General features: G+C 40.5%; 1 pseudogene; it reads right to left on the reverse strand.

The window, feature by feature from the left end:
- LOC120570835 overlaps window positions 1–18,422 on the reverse strand; it is a 68,836-nt pseudogene extending 50,414 nt beyond the window's left edge.
- Window positions 18,423–18,664: the final 242 nt, after the last annotated feature.

The following is an 18,664-nucleotide window of genomic DNA, read 5'->3' on the forward strand; positions in this document are numbered from 1 at the left end:
TACCAACATGTCCAGGTAAGATGTCTGAGGTTATGTACACAGCTATAAAAAAAGTGAAAAACACTATATCTTTACAATAGTAAAACTGCGTTCTTACTGTTTTTCAGAAAGTAATGGAGGTGAAAGCAATAGAAACACCACATTCATTTTTATTTAGAGATGATGCAGACATCCAATGTGATGAAGAGAACTCGCCACATGATGCTGGAGAGAGGCAGGATTAGTCACACTATTCTCTGGTACTGTTATGTACCTTTGGTTTTTTTCTCCAGTAATTCCATAAATTACTAGAGACAAAATATTTTATTGAAGAAAACTGCTGATTTTCATTCCTTCTTTTTTACCTAATGTAAAAATTGGTATGCTATACAATCTATATTTTTTCCTTAAATAAACCATTGAGTAGTGTCAAGTCACTCAAATTGTTCAAACTGTAAAGATGAAAAAGTTTGTAATTTGTGTATTGGTGTTTGACGCTAGTGTTTTTACCCTCAGTTTGTTCTGAGTGACAGTGTGTGTTATCTCAGTGATGCTTGTGCATAGTGTTTGGCTGCACTGAGCCTGTTTTGCAGGTGATGTGAACTGTTTAGCTCAGGTGACTGTTGGTAGTGCAGACTGTAGTTTGAGTTTTGCACATGTGACTCCAGTTGTGCCCACTGTCGTTTAGCAATCGTAAAAAACTGTAAAGATCCCCTCGGGCATTGCTTTTCATATACAGGGGGATAAGAGCCCGTGTGTTGGGGACGTCTGGTGTAGTGTGTATCTACCCTCTTGCCTCGCCTTCGGGTTCACTGATCCGGGCGAGGGTCTCTCCTTAGACGTTGGGCGTGTGTGTCTCTATAAACTAATTAATCAGGGAAGCGTCAAAAGCAACTCGGCCAAAGCGAGCGGCGCGACGCCTCAGTAAACTGACACACCGGTGGACAATATTGATAAGAAATAAAATATCACTGTACAGTTATATCTCTTAACAAGATGGAATGTCTGTCATTAGGCTAACCATTTTAATCCTATGGAAAACAGGCTACCTAGCATGACCAGCTAATGTGCTAGCAGACTTGTGGTGGAGTGAACTAGCCTGAAGAGCTAACGTGTAGGCTAAAAAAGCTAATAGAGATAACGAGCATGACCAGCTAGTGTGCTAGCAGTTATTAAATTGGAAAGGGTTGAGCTACCAAGTGTGATATTGATAAGAAATAAAATATCACTGTCCAGTTATATCTCTTAACAAGATGGAATGTCTGTCATTAGGGCTAACCACTTTAATCCTATGGAAAACAGGCTACCTAACATGACACGCAGGCAGTGTGTAACCGGCCTTAGGGAAACATGAACATTATATCACTCTCACACACACAAATATACATATGATGTTTGCACCGCAGGGACTAGGAAAGAGTGCTTTGAGGAACTTTTTGAATTTAGACCCGGTACTCTCCCAGTACAAGAGAAACAGAGAAAGAATTGGTCTGGACGTCAGTGTACGTCTCTCATCGATCACATGAGCCATGCAGCACCGGCAACTGAAATTTTAAACCTCTATCTAACAAGTCAGCCGAAAGAGTAATGCTTCATCCACACACTATTCTCACAGTGTAGAAAGCACATTGATTTGTGCTAAGCTAAATTAAACCTGTCCTGGACCTGTCTGTCGAGTTGAAACTGAACCACGGACAGTTCCTTTAACATACAGAGATGTGTCCAAACTACATCAATTATTAACAACAGGAAGTCATCATTTTATTTTCTGGAGATGTCCTGCTTTAAAAGTTCCTACAGAAATATCTCCTTTTGTTCATCAGTGTTTGTACCTTAGAGTGTCCAGTCCCGCTGACAGTAGCTTCACTCCTGAGTCTCCAGGATGATTGTAGCTCAGGTCCAGCTCTCTCAAATGGGAGGGGTTGGAGCTCAGAGCTGAGACCAGAGAAGAAATGCCTTCCTCTGAGATCAGACAGCCTGACAGACTGCAAACACACAGAACAACACACAGGAACCCTCTGTCAACAGGGAGCTGTTTATCAAAAGCAAACAATGAAAAATCAACATGGAAAGTAACTCTGAGTCTAGAAATTAATAATTAATAATAAGTTTATTGTATCAGCAGACACAAAGCAGCTGTTTTATCAAATAAAGTTAGTCAGATTTTAAATGGTCATCAGTTGAATGGGTTAATGAATCCTGACCTGAGAGTCTCCAATGTGCAGTGTGGACTCTTAAGTCCAACAGACATCAGCTTCCCTCCTGAATCCTGCAAGTTATTGTTACTCAGGTCCAGCTCTCTCAGACTAGAGGACTGGGAGGTGAGAACTGAGGACAGAGCTTCACAGCTTCTCTCTGACAAGTTACAGCCACTCAGTCTGGAGAGACAACAGTAAAGACACAAGTTATTTATATTTAACTCCTGTTGAAAGATAGCAGAGTATTTAATTATGAATAAATCACACTTACAGAGCTTTGTCGAAGGAACGGTAATGAAGAAGACAGGTAACGATTGTGTTTAAATGTTGAGTCTAGACTTTTGGTGATACAGTATATGAAATCCCTTCTCAGCATGTTTAAATATCTGCTGCTCTACTCTAAGAAAAGTATGAAACCTGATAATTAATCGTGAATGAATTAAGCAATATTACACGAGAGGCTTTGATTTATCGTCATTATTGGCACGACAGTGAAGCGGCTGAGCATGACTGAAGTGATAATATGACGGGGTGATAGAATGCAACACTGATTTTACATTGTCATAGTTGAATAATGACAGTTTAGTGGATACCTAGGACATACATAGAACCTCTAAATCCCATTGACAACTCTTTTCTCTGCAAATCTCACTATTTGAAACTGCCTCTGAAAACGGGCGAATCTCAACGAGCCCCATAGTTGACGTCAACTATTGCGGCTCCTCCTCATTTGGCTCTAGTCTCTGTGTTTGTCACGCCCCAACATTTGCATAGGTTACACAACTGACCTGAGATCAGTTAGTCTTCTGAATCTAGGTCGTGCAGATCTCAGAAATTGTATACATTGTTCATCTGCTATTTTACCATTAAATTCACTTCTGAGACTTTTTTATGCGAGAAATCAACTATGTAGAGGTCAAATATGGGCCGTTTTACGAAAATTAATGTCTAATTGCAAATTTTGTCTGACTGTGTCGGAGTTCAGAAGCCGGTGCTGCTTGTGTTGCTGCCTCGCCACCTGGCCTGCCTTCCTTCACAGATCCCGGCCCGCGCAAAGTCACCGTTTTGCGCTAATGGACTACGAAACGCCGCTGCTCTGACAGAGCTCCAGGGCCTGCAACTCCCCTCTTCCTGCTAGCTAAATGCCCGGTGTATGTGAGTGAAAGCGCGGTCAGCAAGCTTGTTACGCCAGCATTCTCTTACCACAGGTTCCAGTTACTCTTTTAATGTGTGTAATTATAATGTGTTGAGTTATTTAAACAAACGATTGGGGAAATAAACGCCGCTTGTCCGTGAGTCTCATTGATAGAGCCTGCGGCTGGATGGCGCTCTATGAATGAGAGCTAGCTAGCTCCTCTTAGAATTCCTCTGGAATTCACAATAATTCATTAACTTGAAATTGGACACCGTTGTTAGCTTTATAAGACATTTAGTTACATGTTGTATAAGTGGCGTGACGAAATTCAAACTGTAAATATACTCGAATTACGACCAAAAATGAAGCTAACTATCCGTGATTTGTAGCTACATACAGCTAGGATTGAAGGGACAGTCGCAGCTAACGAAACCCTTACAGTTCACAAATATTCATTAACTTGAAATCGGACACTGTTGTTTGTTTTATAAGACATTTAGGTATGTTGTATAGCTAAGTGGCGTGACATGTGTGTAACATGTGGTAAGAGATTGCTGGTGTAACAAGCTCGCTGACCGCGATCTCACTCTCACACACGGGCCATTTAGCTAGCAGGAAGAGAGGAGATGCAGGCCCTGGAGCTCTGTCAGGGCAGCGGTGTTTGGTAGCTTGTCCATTAGCCCAAACGGTGACTTTGCGCGGGTATGAGGTGCTGTGGTCTGCAGCAGCCGTGCCGGAGCTCAATCAAGCTCACAGCAGGCCGGGGTCTGTGGAGGAAGTCAGGCCGGGCGGCGAGGCAGCAACACAGGCAGCACCGGCCGCTCAACTCCGACAAACAGTTTTACCAAATTTGCAATTAGCCATCCATTTTCATAAAACGGCCTATATTTGAGCTTTATATAGTTGATTTCCCGCATAAAAAAGTCTCAGAAGTGAATTTGGTAACGAAACATTGCAGTGTCTGGAATATGAGATTCTGTCGTGCTTCTAATGTGTGTGTATTGGGGATTCGCTCAACCAATCAGCACGCGTCTCTAATGCGTGTGTATGGCGATTCGCTCAACCAATCAGCGCGCGTCTGTACGCGGATAAGGCTCAACCAAGCAGCGCTCAGCTCATCTAAACATTCATGAGCATACCATATTTGGAAGAAAAGCTCTTGTTACAAATAGGGCCAAAACACAGGGATGCATAAGGGCCAATAAAATATCAACCAGGCCATTTTCAGCCCAACTAATGTTACATACCCCATTAGGAGACCATAAGGAACAGTGTGAAATACCCTATATAATCATTCTATCACCCCTTTAAATCAAACCCTCTCGTGTAATAAAGTGATTATACAACAACGGTTACCAACTAAATAAAAATTATAATCAAACTGTATTCATATTGTGGGGTAATTCACTCTAAAAATAAAGAAAAGCAACAGAGATCCTTTGTAGTCCCGCCCTGTTAAACGTTAGTCAGTCATGTTGAGCTAACGTTAGCTTTTTAATGGTAGAGATTGCGGAATTTTCCTGAACATAATAACTACCGCACATATAAATACCAAGCTGCTTGGCTAAATTAATCTGGTTATAATTAAAATTTCTACTAAAAAATGTGTTTTTAATACTATACGTCTACGAACTTCATTAATGACGTGTTAGTGGCACAGCTGATGTGATCCAACAGCTGATGTGATCCAACAGCTGATGTGATCCAACAGCTGATGTGATCCAACCAGCTGATGTGATTCAACCAGCTGATATGATCCAAACTTTTCCAGTAACAGTTAAGTCCAGAGTGTAAAAATGTTGTTTCATCCAATGAGTCACTTCTCATCATCTTCCAACCAATTATCAAAACTAAGTCCTCCATATGAATCAAAATTAACAACAAAACAAAAAACGTCCAGTAATGAAAGTCACATGATATTAAAATATTGATGATTTCTGGATCTCAGCCACAGTTCATATTTCATTCTTTATGAAGTGATTCTAAATCAGAATAAATACTTTGGAAACATTCACATTTTTTAAATGTTTCCAAAGTACTTTTCAATACTGTTTTTTTCAAAGATTATTGTTCTTGATCTGACCTGAGAGTCTCCAGTGTGCAGTGTGGACTCTTCAGTCCAACAGAGATCAGCTTCCCTCCTGAATCCTGCAAGTTATTGTTACTCAGGTCCAGCTCTCTCAAACTAGAGGACTGGGAGGTGAGAACCGAAGACAGAGTTTCACAGCTTCTCTCTGACAGGTTACAGCCATTCAGTCTGGAGAGAAAACAGAAAGGACACAAGTTATTTATATTTAACTCCTGTTGAAAGATAGCAGAGTATTTAATGATGAATAAATCACACTTACAGAGCTTTGTTGGAGGGACGTTAATGAAGAAGCTAGATAGCAATTGTGTTTAAATGTTAAGTCTTGACTTTTGGTGATAGAGAATGTAAAATCCATTTTCTAAACAAGTTGGAAACATGATAACTAATTGTGACTGAATGAGGAGTAAAAAGACATTCAGTATTCAAATTCACATAATATAAAAAAATAAATAAATGCCATAGCCACATTTTATACTTTGTTTCTTTACAACATATTATAAATAAGAAACAAATGCTTTGGAAACTTAAAAAGACTTCCAAATTGCAAAATTTTAAATCCTGACATGAGAAGGGTGATTTAAATTGAATAAAGCTTAAAGTTTAGAGAAATGTCATAGAATAAGACAAATAACGATTGTGTTTATATGTTGAGTCTGGACATGTGGTGATACAGTATATGAAATCCCTTCTCAGCATGTTTAAATATCTGCTGCTCTACTCTAAACAGGTTGGAAACATGATAATTAATTGTGACTGAATTAACCAATATTACACGAGAGTGTTTGATTTAACTTCATTATTGGCACAACAGGGTGTGCTGTCATGCTAATTTGAGTACTAAGGCGAGACACAGCAGGCAAAAACATCGGGTTTTTTTCACTGGTCAATTTTGAGATTTTGGGCTATTTGTCTTTAATAACATGTCTTCTTTCAGACTTGTGGTGAAAAAAAGTCAAAAATACACATTTAGGTCTTTATTTTACTACACTTTGTCATAGTTGAATAAGGTTGGCGTTCTAAAACATCCCGCTGCTCCGCGATCGCTGTCTGCACCCTGTCATCACATATACCGTTGGAAAGTTCTCTCTCTCCTCTACAATGCTGTCGGATCCAAATATGGTCATTTCCTTTTCATCAGCAACCAATCGTGAAAGTAAAAGTGGGGAATTAACTCTAAATGCGCAATCTCATTGGCTGATGACAATTCCTGACAACGTGATTCGCTTAAAATGGTCACGTGACGCGCTCTGACATTTCCGCGGTAGTTCAGAATGTCAAAATAAATGCGTCGAAAACGGTCGAAAATCACCTCAGAGAAGACGAAAACAGTTGTTATTAGTAAGAAGACCCAGGGGATTACAAACTAAGACAGGAGATGATGAAATACCTTCACATAGTACATCGATGTTTAAACTGTCGTTCAGAAAACAGGAGTTTTCAGACAGCGAAGAAAATCAGACTCTCTCTCTCCCTCTCTCCAAGCAGTTTACAGATATTCATGGCCTACATGTCATATATTAGCTAAATATGTAGGTGTCACATATATTCTATTCTACTATAAAATACTAAACAAATCTGTAATTTTGGGATCCTAAGTGGTTGTGAGTCCCTCAGCCTGTGGCAGGAAGATCCATGTTTAGCTGTCAGTAGAGCTGCTCTCCCCTCTCCTAGGAGAACTACCAGCTTCTTTTCTGGTGGTAACTTTTTTGGCTATTTTTCCAAGGTGTAAATCTCTTAGTGAAGATAGTTTTTCCCAGTGGAGGAGGAAGTGCATCTCTGTCTGACCCAGTTGGTGGTCACTGAGCCTGTATTTAGTCAGGATCCGTCTCTTCTTCGTATCTCTGACAGTGTGAAAATAATGTGTTTAATAACAATTTAGTCTACTTTGATTGCTTTCTCCAATGTTCTAAATATTGGTCTTTTGAATGATCAACATAAGAAGCTCATCCCTGTGTATCACCGGATGTCCAGTGACAGTGCAGCATGGAGGCACTCAGAATGCCAACGCATGCCTCAACTTGGTTATATGGGCCCAGTGTCCAAAAACTGCAGTCATGAAAGCTATTTCTACATTCAATGAGGGTGCCTCTGCCATGCTGGCTGTGATGGAGAAATTTTGGCTTCAGAGCACAGTCTGTCAATGCAATGAAGGATGACGACATGGTTAGGATCTCAAAAGCCAATAGTGTCCATTCCACCAGTGCAAAGTGGAGCCTTCAAAGTGTAATCACAGCCAATACCGTTGGAAAGCTCCCTCTCTCCTCTACAATGCTGTTGGATCCAAATATGGTCATTTCCTTTTCATCAGCAACCAATCGTGAAAGTAAAAAGGGGGATTTAACTCAAAATGCGCAATCTCATTGGCTGATGCCAATTTCTGACAACGTGATTCGTTCAGAATCGTCACATGACGTGCTCTGACATTTCCGCGGTAGCTCCAAATGTCGAAAGAAGTGCGTCGAAAACGGTCGAAAATCACCTCAGAGAAGGCAAAAACAGTTGCTATTAGCAAGAAGACACAGGGGATTACACACTAAGACAGCAGATGATGAAATGCCTTAACATAGTACGTCGATGTGTCAACTATCGTTCAGAAAACGAGTTTTCAGACAGCAGAGGTAATCAGACTGACTCTCTCTCTCTCCCTCTCTCTCTCTCGAAGCAGTTTACATACATTCATAGCCTTCATGTCATATATTAAGTATAAGTGTCACTGATCTCGATACACTATATTACAAAACAATTACATTACACAACAGTTACAGTTTTTGTGTAATATAATTACTATATAATACTAAACAAATCTGTAATTTTGAGATCTAAAGTGGTTGTGTGTCCCTCGGGCTGTGGCAGGCAGATCCATATTTAGCTGTCAGTGGAGCTGCTGTCTCCTAGGAGAACTACCAGCTTCTTTTCTTGTGTTAACTTTGGGAAGTTTTATTTTTTGGCTATTTTTCCAAGGTGTAAATCTCTTGGTGAAGATAATTTTTCACAGTGGAGGAGGAAGAGTATGTCTGATCCAGTTGGTGGTCACTGAGCCTGTCTTTAGTCAGGATCCGTCAGTGTGCAGATACAGTGTCAAATAACAATTTAGTCTACTTTGTTTGCTTTCTCCAATGTTCTAAATATTGGTCTTTTGAATGATAATTAAATTAATTAGTTTTGTTCTGTTGGGTTGTTATGAACCAGTGTTGATGGGAGCCTGTTAGCTTCTCCATCGGCTGACTGAGGGGCAGGGGCGGATCTACCGGGGTGGCATAGGGTGGCAACTGCCACCCTTAAAGAAAGCCTTGCCACCCCTGCTGCCACCCCAGTTGGCAGCAACGAATTACGGTAAAAGTTATGGCCAATTTGACAATTTACGAGCATGCGTCTCCAATGTCCGACTGCTGTGAATGCAGCATAAGATGACGCCAGAGCGGAGAGAGCCTGTCTTGTTTGGAAAGCTGAGCGGCGCGAAGCGAGGGAGCCAGGAGTTGCGATGAATGGAGACACAGGAGGAAAGAGGTCAAAACAGATTAACTATCTATCAAGAAATGAAATTATAACGAAAGCACAGTGCTAGCATAGTTGCGATGCTGATTTTGAGATGATAAAAATCAGGTTGAAGAACGTTATTTCGCCAACTATACCATGTTTCTTAGGGTCTGACGTTTGTTCTGTGTAAAGTAGGCTACAAAAGCTAATATTGATTCGTCTGTCAAGGAAAACATCGTTACTTTGAATCTTACAGAAATGAAGAGGAAAGGTAGCATATTCAGTTTTTGTCTCCAAAGAGAAAGGATAGAGAAATAGAAAATGAACAAGTGAGCAAGGTAGATGGAGAAGATGAGGTGGAAGGAGAGAGAAAAGAAGTGGAAGGAGAGAGAGAAGAGGTGGAAGGAGATAGAAAAGAGGTGGAAGGAGAGAGAAAAGGGCAACAGAAACACGACAGAGAGAATACAAGGCCAAGGCGACCAGGGACAGGAGGAGGTGGGAGAAGACCACAGCGGTGAAGATATGGAAGGAGAGCATCACCAAGATGAGGAGGGAGAAAGCGAGAGACAAGAGAACGTGCAGGGCTCAGACATTGAAAGGGAAAGCAGAGTGCCTGGGCCATCACCAACCATCTCCAGTCAAGCTGGTCCACACGGTATGGAAACTGTTGATGCATAGTATACTAAGTTAGATATGAATAAGAACAACAAATGAAAAAGCTTAAATATGAATAATTAGGGAAAGTTGTCAGTGTGAAAGTTTGATGAGATGGGGAGATGAGTTTTTATATTTTGTGTAGAATGTATTTTAGATCTATTGCTCAGATTAAATATAAAAAATATATATAAATAAAACAAAAGGCTAAAATGTTAGTGTGTGTTAACACAGTCTGATGGTTATAACTAATCAATGACAGTTCCTAATTTTGTACAAATGCTGCCTGCAACGCTGCCTCTCTGACACAGTCGAAAACAGTTTGCTTCCCCTCTCACACATCTGCCTCTCATCACCTGTGTCTTAACTTAATGCCTTTCCTGTGATAATGCCCCTTACTTCTATCATACTTCTATATCTCCTATTAAGTGAGATCACATTGTACGGTCACTTATTCCTAATATGAACTGTTTCAAATGAAACCTCAAAAGCAGGACATTGATTGCATGAGATGAAGTTTGTCTGTATGAGTTTGTAAATGGCAGCCTGTGCCCTTTTGTAGTGTGTACATACTATTTCTCATAAAACTGTGATAACTGATTAAATTCAGTAAATATATGTCTGACATATGTTGCCACCCCTCAAAAATTCCTGCCCCCCTCTCACCACCCCAGAAATATTTTTCTAGATCCGCCCCTGCTGAGGGGACTGTTTTGTGGGGAAAGTAAAGTTGAGGCAGCAGCAAGTATGACCATCCCCACCTTGATGAAGGTGCCTCTGCCATGCTTTCTGTTATGGAGAAGGTGTGGCTTCAGAGCACAATTGTGATGGTCAATTCAATGAGAGAAATCGATATGCTCAGGATCTCGAAAGCTGAGGCTGTCACAACTGCCAGTGTAAAACATAGGTGCAAGAGTCTGAGCATAGCTAAACTAGCCTACATTTGGTGCTGGAGTGGACAATTAGACTTTAGAAAGCTGTGACATCTATTGTTGGTCTTGTTCTATGTCCGTACAACTGTCTAGCGTGGATTTTGTCGGCAACTTTGTGCATGATACTCCAATGTTAATTCATTGAGTTACTGCAGTTGTAGGCCTTATATACCTGCCATTTTATTAAATAATCACATTTCATGAGCTGGAAATATTATATATTATTATCACTAAGGGCCTGGGCATTTATTCTGTTTTTGAGCATTTTGTCCAATAGAAATGTATTAAACTCCCCTATTTAAATCTTTAAATGCCGTTTTCTCAAAATGAGTTTTTTGTCATTCTCCAGTATAAACATCTCAGCCTAAGTAGCACCTATGTACACCAAACTTTCCAGTTATACACTTAGCAGTATTCCGAAGATAATTTCAGAGGGATTTGTTAATAAATCATTCCTGGCCTGATTTATGTCACATTTTAATCCCAAAAATATGGCGAAAATCGATTTTTTTAAGGCTATGGACAGCATATTTTGATATCCTAGGTAATGAAAGCAGATTTCCTGAAATCTCTCTGAACTTTTGTTTTCATCTTGTGTGTAAACAAAATGAAAAAATAATTTTGCACCTAGCTTTATCATATGTTCAGAAGTATCGAACGAAAATATATGCAAAATTGCGCATATTTAATGAGATAATGCCCAATTTGCATAATTAAACATACAAATTTCAAAAACTTGCAATACATTTTCATATACTTGTGTAAGTAATCAACTGAGGAAGTTTCATGGTTGTATCTATTATTTAAAAATTTTACCCTATTCACCTGTAGTGTCTCGCCTTAAAGGAACACGCCGACTTATTGGGAATTTAGCTTATTCACCGTAACCCCCAGAGTAAGACAAGTCGATACATACCCTTCTCATCTCCGTGCGTGCTGTAACGCTGCCTGACGGTTCCAGCATTAGCTTAGCCCAGCACAGATCCTGCAGGTAACTGGTTCCAACTAGCCTACTGCTCCAAATTGTGACAAAAGTGACAAAATAACTCCAACATGTTCCTATTTACATGTTGTGATTTGTAGAGTCAAGGTGTGCAAAAACAACGTAACATGAGAGACAGGCCATCTTCTAACAGTAAACAAACCGGAACTATATTCTCAGACAGGCTTGCTGAGCATATCACTCGTTCCAAGTACTATATTCTTCCGCCTGAGAATATAGTTCCTGGTTTGTTTACAGTTAGAAGACAGCGCTGTCTCATGTTACGTTTCTTTGTTCATTTCTTTATTTTCATGACTATTTACATTATAGATTCTCACTGAAGGCATCAAAACTATGAATGAACACATATGGAATTATGTACTTAAGAAAAAGTGTGAAATAACTGAAAACATGTCTTATATTTTAGATTCTTCAAAGTAGCCACCCTTTGCTTTTTGATAACTCTGCAAACCCTTGGTGGTCTCAATGAGCTTCATGAGGTAGTCACCTGAAATGGTTTTACCTTCACAGGTGTGCGCTTTGTCAGGGTTAATTAATGGTAGAATTTTTCCCCTTATTAATAAAAAGCAAAGGGTGGCTACTTTAAAGAATCTAAAATTTAAGACATGTTTTCAGTTATTTACACTTAAATTTAGTCCATACGTTCATAGTTTTGATGCCTTCAGTGAGAATCTACAATGTAAATAGTCATGAAAAAAAAAGAAAAAACGCATTGAATGAAAAGTGTGTCCAAACTTTTGGCCTGTACTGTACTTTGACCCTTCTCTGGAGACAATAGCCGCTCCAACCGAAGGGATTTTTGCAGTTCCTAGAACATAAACATTTTTCTGGTGTTCCGACTGGACCAATTTGGGGATTTTTAAGTTCCTCTGGCCACATTTCCTGTAGCTCTTTCAGCTCCTACTTCAGGGCAGGGTCTTTTCGCTGTTCCCTTTTCAGCATAGGGACCCAGGTCAAGGGTCGGGCTTCCGGTACAGACAGACCAACAATGGGACAATTTTAACAATTTTTGCCATCTTATTCATCACTAAATTCACTTCTGACAACGTTTTAGGCGAGAAATTAACTGTTTAGATTTCGAATATAGGCAGACTTGCAAAAATTGATACCGAATTAACAATTTGCTTCAAAGTTTTCGGAGGTGAGAAGCTCCATGAAGTGAGGCGACAGCCAGCAGGCGCCTTCCCCGGCTGCTACCTTGTCGCTTGGACAGTCATGCTCAGTGACCCCGCTGTAAGCTGTAAGACCGCTCTCTCACACACACACACACACACACACACACACACACGGCTGGAAGCTGAGGTCTATCAGACTGCTCTAGTAAATGAGAGGCTTTTATTTCGCTGTTGATAGTTCGTTTGTTTAAATATCTCAACACACGTCCATCATAAGATTAACAGGAACCTGTGGTTAAATGTCTGAGTTAAACTCCACAAGCGTGCCCTGCAGGCTTGATAACCTCGCTGTCCGGCCGTCACACACACACACACACACACACACACACACACACACACACACACACACATACACGTCCACAGTGCTGCAGGTAGAGGCGGGGGAGAGAGAGATACCCGTTTCTCTTCGGGAGACTTGTTTAAATTATGACAAATATCCTATATACATTAGATTTATTATATAGTTTATACTTTTTTTTGGTGTATTTGTTTTCTGATTTTAATGCTCTAAACACCATGGCCATGCTTTCATCACTCCCTTACCCCTCCTAAATTCCCTACAGTTTGTTTTGTTTTGTTTTGTTTTGTTTTTGTAATCTACCTCCCCTGTAAAGCGACTTTGAGTCTATGAAAAGCGCTAAATAAATTGTATTTATTTATTATTATGGCAATTTGGCCAGTTTGAATTCAAATGAAAAAAATTGTTTTGGGGGAGAGTAGTTAGTAGACCTGCTTAGAAGTGGACTTTTCCTATAACTATGTTCCTGTAACTATTTGGTTGGAAAGCGGCTATTAGTAAACGTCCCATTAGTCCAGCAAGTTAAATCTCTAGAGAAATCCTCTTACTGCTCAGCAGATGATCAGCCAGCTCATCCTGCTTCATTCTCCTCAGGAAGTGCAGTGTGATCTTCAGAAATGCCTCTCTGCTGCTCCTCTGCTCTTCATCCTCACTCTTCTTCTTACTCTCTAAGCTTTCTGGGTAATCTGGACTCAGAAGCTTCTGGATCTTCTTCAGCTCGTTCTTCACAAAAGTGGTGATGTTCTCCTCCAGCAGCTGGAATAGAAAATTATATGAATGACACAATCAAACTGAAATCATTAAAGCAAACATCAGATCCATGTTGGACAGACTGACAATCCACTGGTCTGAAAAGTGCAGCATGGAGATGATTGTGAACAGAACAGATGTAAAAGTAGTTGTTGTACATGTACAGACCATAAATATGGAGTCCAGGTGTGTTTGATGCTGCTGGGCAGACTGACCACTGGTAACCTCTGAGATCTCCTGGTCCACTCTGTGGAGGAATCAGGACGAATTAGCTCACATCATGTCTGTCCACACAGAGACAAACACAAGGTAAAGGTCCTGTGATTTCAAGTGTTGATTACATCATTGAATCAGATGGACTGCTGACCTGGACTGAGGATACTGTTGGATGGTGGTTTCCTTCTTTTACTTCCCCTTATTGACTTCTGATCTGACATCCAACTGGCAAACCCACATCCAACATTTGGGAAGAATTTAGCATTTTTACCAATTTGGGTCAGGAGACTTGGGTGGGGGGGTGGGGGTAATCTGGTCTGAATCTTTACCTTAAGTGTCCAGACTCAAATGACTTCTCATGGCAAATATTGTTTTAACCCAGGTGACACACCAGGGTCGCTGGTTCTCTAGGGGGGATGTGCAGATGAAGTTACCCTGGAAGGGGCACTCTGAGGGGCATACATCCTAACCATCACCCTGGTATTCCCATTTGGAGAAGAACATTTGGGAAGAATTTAGCCATTCATGATTTTTAACCTACCCTATGTCTATGGGAGAATAAAAATGTTTTTTAATGGGGCTAAAACACCAGAGAATATTGGACCAAACCAGGTCCAATATTAAATTGAGATCTACAGTTGAAGACTGGTCTTACTAGACAGCTTTCAGATGTGAGAATATAAATATACGTGAAGAAGAAAGACGTCAAAAATAAATTTCAAAACTTCTCTTGAAACATAAAAGTTAAAACATGAATCAGCAATATTACAATATTATTAACTGCTTACCTCTTTTCAGCAGTGGGTTGCTCGCCTTTAAAGTCAATCAAGCAATAATTTGACCAGTCACTGTTGAAGGACACACAGCTGGGTTCAGGTCCAGCAGAGTCTGGTCTTTGATGGATCCTGTTACACAGAGAGTAAGACCAACAGGGATGGAAATTCACTTTTTATTATTCAGACACAAAAACACCTGGAGATACAAGCAGCAACTAAAACAAGATTAACACAAAGAAGTTTAATGAACTATACAAACAACTGGGTTAAAAAGCGAAAACACTAGAGAATATATTGGACCAAACCAGATCCAATATCTACCTATCTATAAATTGCAGGAACCTCTTTCTGTCTGTGTGTGTGTGTGTGTGTGTGTGTGTGTGTGTATGTGTGTGTGTGTGTGTGTGTGTGTGTGTGTGTGAGTGTGTGTGTGTGTGTGATTTATGCGCATGTCTCTTGAACCGTTAGTCCGATGGATTTCAAACTTGACAGGTGTCTTGCTACGGGCATGAGTAAGTGCAGTGCCAATTTTGACGTTGTATGGATTAGAAATGCAAAATATATCGTAAAGTACATATCGGTAAAAGAAGCACACATTGGCTTTTGCCGCTCTATCCGCTGGCCACTCCCCCTCTCACACTGAGGACCAGAGACAGAGAGCAGCGGAGCTTTGGCAGCTAAAATCTGGCATACACATCAGACCCACAAACATATGCAAAGTAGCAATAGCTTACTTTGGACTGTCTTTGACTTTGAATAAACAAACGTCAATTCCCGAATTTAAGGTTGTTTCAGAATCCCACACATGCAAAGCATAACCACAGACAGCAAGTGCAGACAGCGCATGATGCCACTTATAGGCAGGCTATCTACATTCGTCTCTCTCTCTCTCTCTCTCTCTCTCTCTCTCTCTCTCTCTCTCTCTCTCTGCGCACACACACGGTCCAGTTCTGGTGGTTGATGAAGCAGATATGTGCTGATTAGCTCTCATAACGGGCCATTTGGGTAGGACACTGCCATGAGTCCATGAGGCTAATGTCTGATTACTCCACATTTTCATTGTGATATTGTGTGATTACATTCTGCATCAATCAGCAGCGTTCTCTGTCCGGTAAATGCAGTAGTACAATGTCTTCCTCTGATGCTATACTGTAGGAGTAGCCTAAACTGTAAGTCAGTAGTAGGCTATACAGTGGAATTGCATATTAAGTGGTTTGGGGTCCTTCTATAAGTAATTTTGGGGTACAATTTGGTTTTGATGAATTCTACAAGCAGCAATACCACAGGCAAGTAATCGCCCTTTCCAAACTTTTCAACGGGCTCTGCAGTAGTTTACCTAAAGTCAAGAGTTAAAGACTGGTTTAACTGACAACTTTCAGATGTGAGAATATAAATGGATGTGAAGAAGAAAATATGCTTAAAATAAACTCCAAAAACGTCTCGGGATGAATAATAATATTAACAGCTTACCTCCTTTCAGCAGTGGGTTTCTCTCCTTTAAATTCAATATAGCAATCATTTGACCAGTCGCTCTTAAAGGACACACAGCTGGGTTCAGGTTCAGGTTCAGGTTCAGGTTCAGGGGACTTTGGTCTCCGCTTGGTCCTGATAGAAAAACACATTTATTCAGGCACACATGTTCAGAGAAAAAATATTTTCATTTCAGTCATCAGCTACCATAATTTCTTAACACAAAATAAAAAAAACACTTTATTTGAAGGAGAGTGCATGAGACTGACACAAAACAACCCAGACGTAGTTCCATCCGATGAGACTCGTTCCAGTTTGCTGGATGATCACAACTCACCTCAATCTTCTTTTTAACATTTCAATTTCCCTTTCCATTGCAATTCGCTCCTTCTGCCATTCAAGTCTCTCCATCAATCCTCTCTCCTCCTTTTCAAGTAACCTCTCCTCCATTTCAAGTAGCCTCTCCTCCATTTCTATTCTCCTCTCCCTTACAGGTCTTTTCTTAAAGTAGTGTTGGCTCCATGGACCGGTTACTCTTCATGGACACACAGCTGGGTTCAGGTTCAGGTTCAGGTTCAGCAGGGTCTGGTCTCTGATGGGTCCTGTTAGAAAGAGAGGAAGACCACTTTTTAATCTCCAGAAACAGAAGCTGCTGGAGAAACTAGAAGCTATCAAGCAGAAAATAAAGTCTGAATCTCTTCACTGAATGATTTCTGCTCTCTGCTCATCCTGCTCTGTCGTTCATTATCTTTCTGGGAGAACAGGAACATGGGAAAGACTCCAGGACTAATGTCATCTTTCTGTCCTCTAATGGAGACAAGACTCCATTATAACAATCAATCTCACCTTTCTGTCCAGTGTAGACTGTAAAATAATAGACATGGAGACACTTCTCTGCCTCCTCCACACATCAGTACAACTGTAACAGAGGCATTTAGGTCACTACATTTTATTCTGAAAGGTCCCAGAGGAAAAAAGCAAATTTCACCCTGCTTTACGCAACTTTTTCTTGCCTAACAGGTTTCGTAAATGAGGCTACAGGACTAATGTCATCTTTGCACAGAAAATTCCTGTCTTGTTCATAAACATTAAGGACAGGAAGACACTTCTCCGCCTCCTCCACACATCACTACAACAGTAATAGAGGCATTTAGGTCTCTACATTTTATTCTGAAAGGTTCCAGAGGAAACAGTAGAGTCCTGTTGTGTCTGACTTTACGCTGGTGGAGACGACAGTTTGTTTTCTGACAGCAGGAGAAAGGAAATAACTAGAGTCCATCTTATGATGGATTCACACTGGCCAAATCAGGCCAGGGGCTTAAAGTTGTCCCTTCCTTACTTCCTCTCCTCCTACTTCCTCCCCCCTTGCTCAGACCCCACCCATCTTCAAACTCAGCCTTCATTTAGATCTCAGCTACACAGCTGTAAAGTTTCCTGACTGCAGCCTCACGGTTGTGACAGACAGACGTATAAACACCTGGCAAAGTATTTAACACCTCCTCTGTAGTAGTTCATGTTACAACATGTAGATTTTATGTTCAACACAAGAGTCCAAACTTTCTCAGGAAATAAGAAGTGAAGTAGAAATATTATATTTAACTTTACAGAGCCAGAAACTAACCCTGAAGAGACCAAAGACTAACGTGTTGTTAAAGTATCAAACAGTAACTTACAGTTTCTTCAAATAGTCCGAAGAGTTGACAGAGAAGAACTCAGGTGAGTTGTTTCCTGTTGAGTCACAGCCCCACCTGTCAGGAAGTAGATTTATACACAATAAGAGCTTTGTTTCTTCTCTCTGTGCAACTGTGGTTGTTGTTGTCAGTGTGTATTTGGTCTTCCTTTGTCCCGTGAATGCAAAACAAAGGACTTTCCACACGTCTGTGGAGGTTACACACACACACACACACATACACACACACTCACACATGCTTTTTTTGCACACTTTCATTATGTTTAACTTTTTCTGAAACAAAACAGAATTTAAACGGTGCCAGATGTTGTTTAAACAGTTTAAATTAAAGTATATTTTAAACGTTACAGACAAGTTAAATTACCTACCACCTTGTTTTTCCAGATTCTCTGGACATGATTGTTCATATTTCCAGTTCTAGTTTGAATTTAGAACTTAAAAATCAATATTCACAAATAAAAAGTGAAAGACTTACGTACTGGACTGCTCTGATTGGAGGGTTTCTTACGCTGCATCTCCACCTGGAAGACCTCTGGGACACCGAGACATCTTATCGTGTGTGTCGACTGAAACCTTTGTCTCTGACCAGGGGCGGCGCCAGGAATTTTGGGCCCCATGACAAAAAATCTAATTGGGCCCCCTCTGCGCAGCTGTTGTCACCACATCTCTAGGACCTAACTGTCCCATCAAAAGCTTTACATAACTCTAATTAAAGGCTTGCAACTGTCTTGCTGCTTGTAGTTCAATACTAGTACTAGCACAATATTTGCTGATGGTGATTTGTACATGCATGCAAGCAGGGGTTAAATTGGAATTAGTTAT

Source organism: Perca fluviatilis, chromosome 2 (assembly GCF_010015445.1).
Source record: "Perca fluviatilis chromosome 2, GENO_Pfluv_1.0, whole genome shotgun sequence".
In the NCBI taxonomy this organism is placed as follows: domain Eukaryota; kingdom Metazoa; phylum Chordata; class Actinopteri; order Perciformes; family Percidae; genus Perca; species Perca fluviatilis.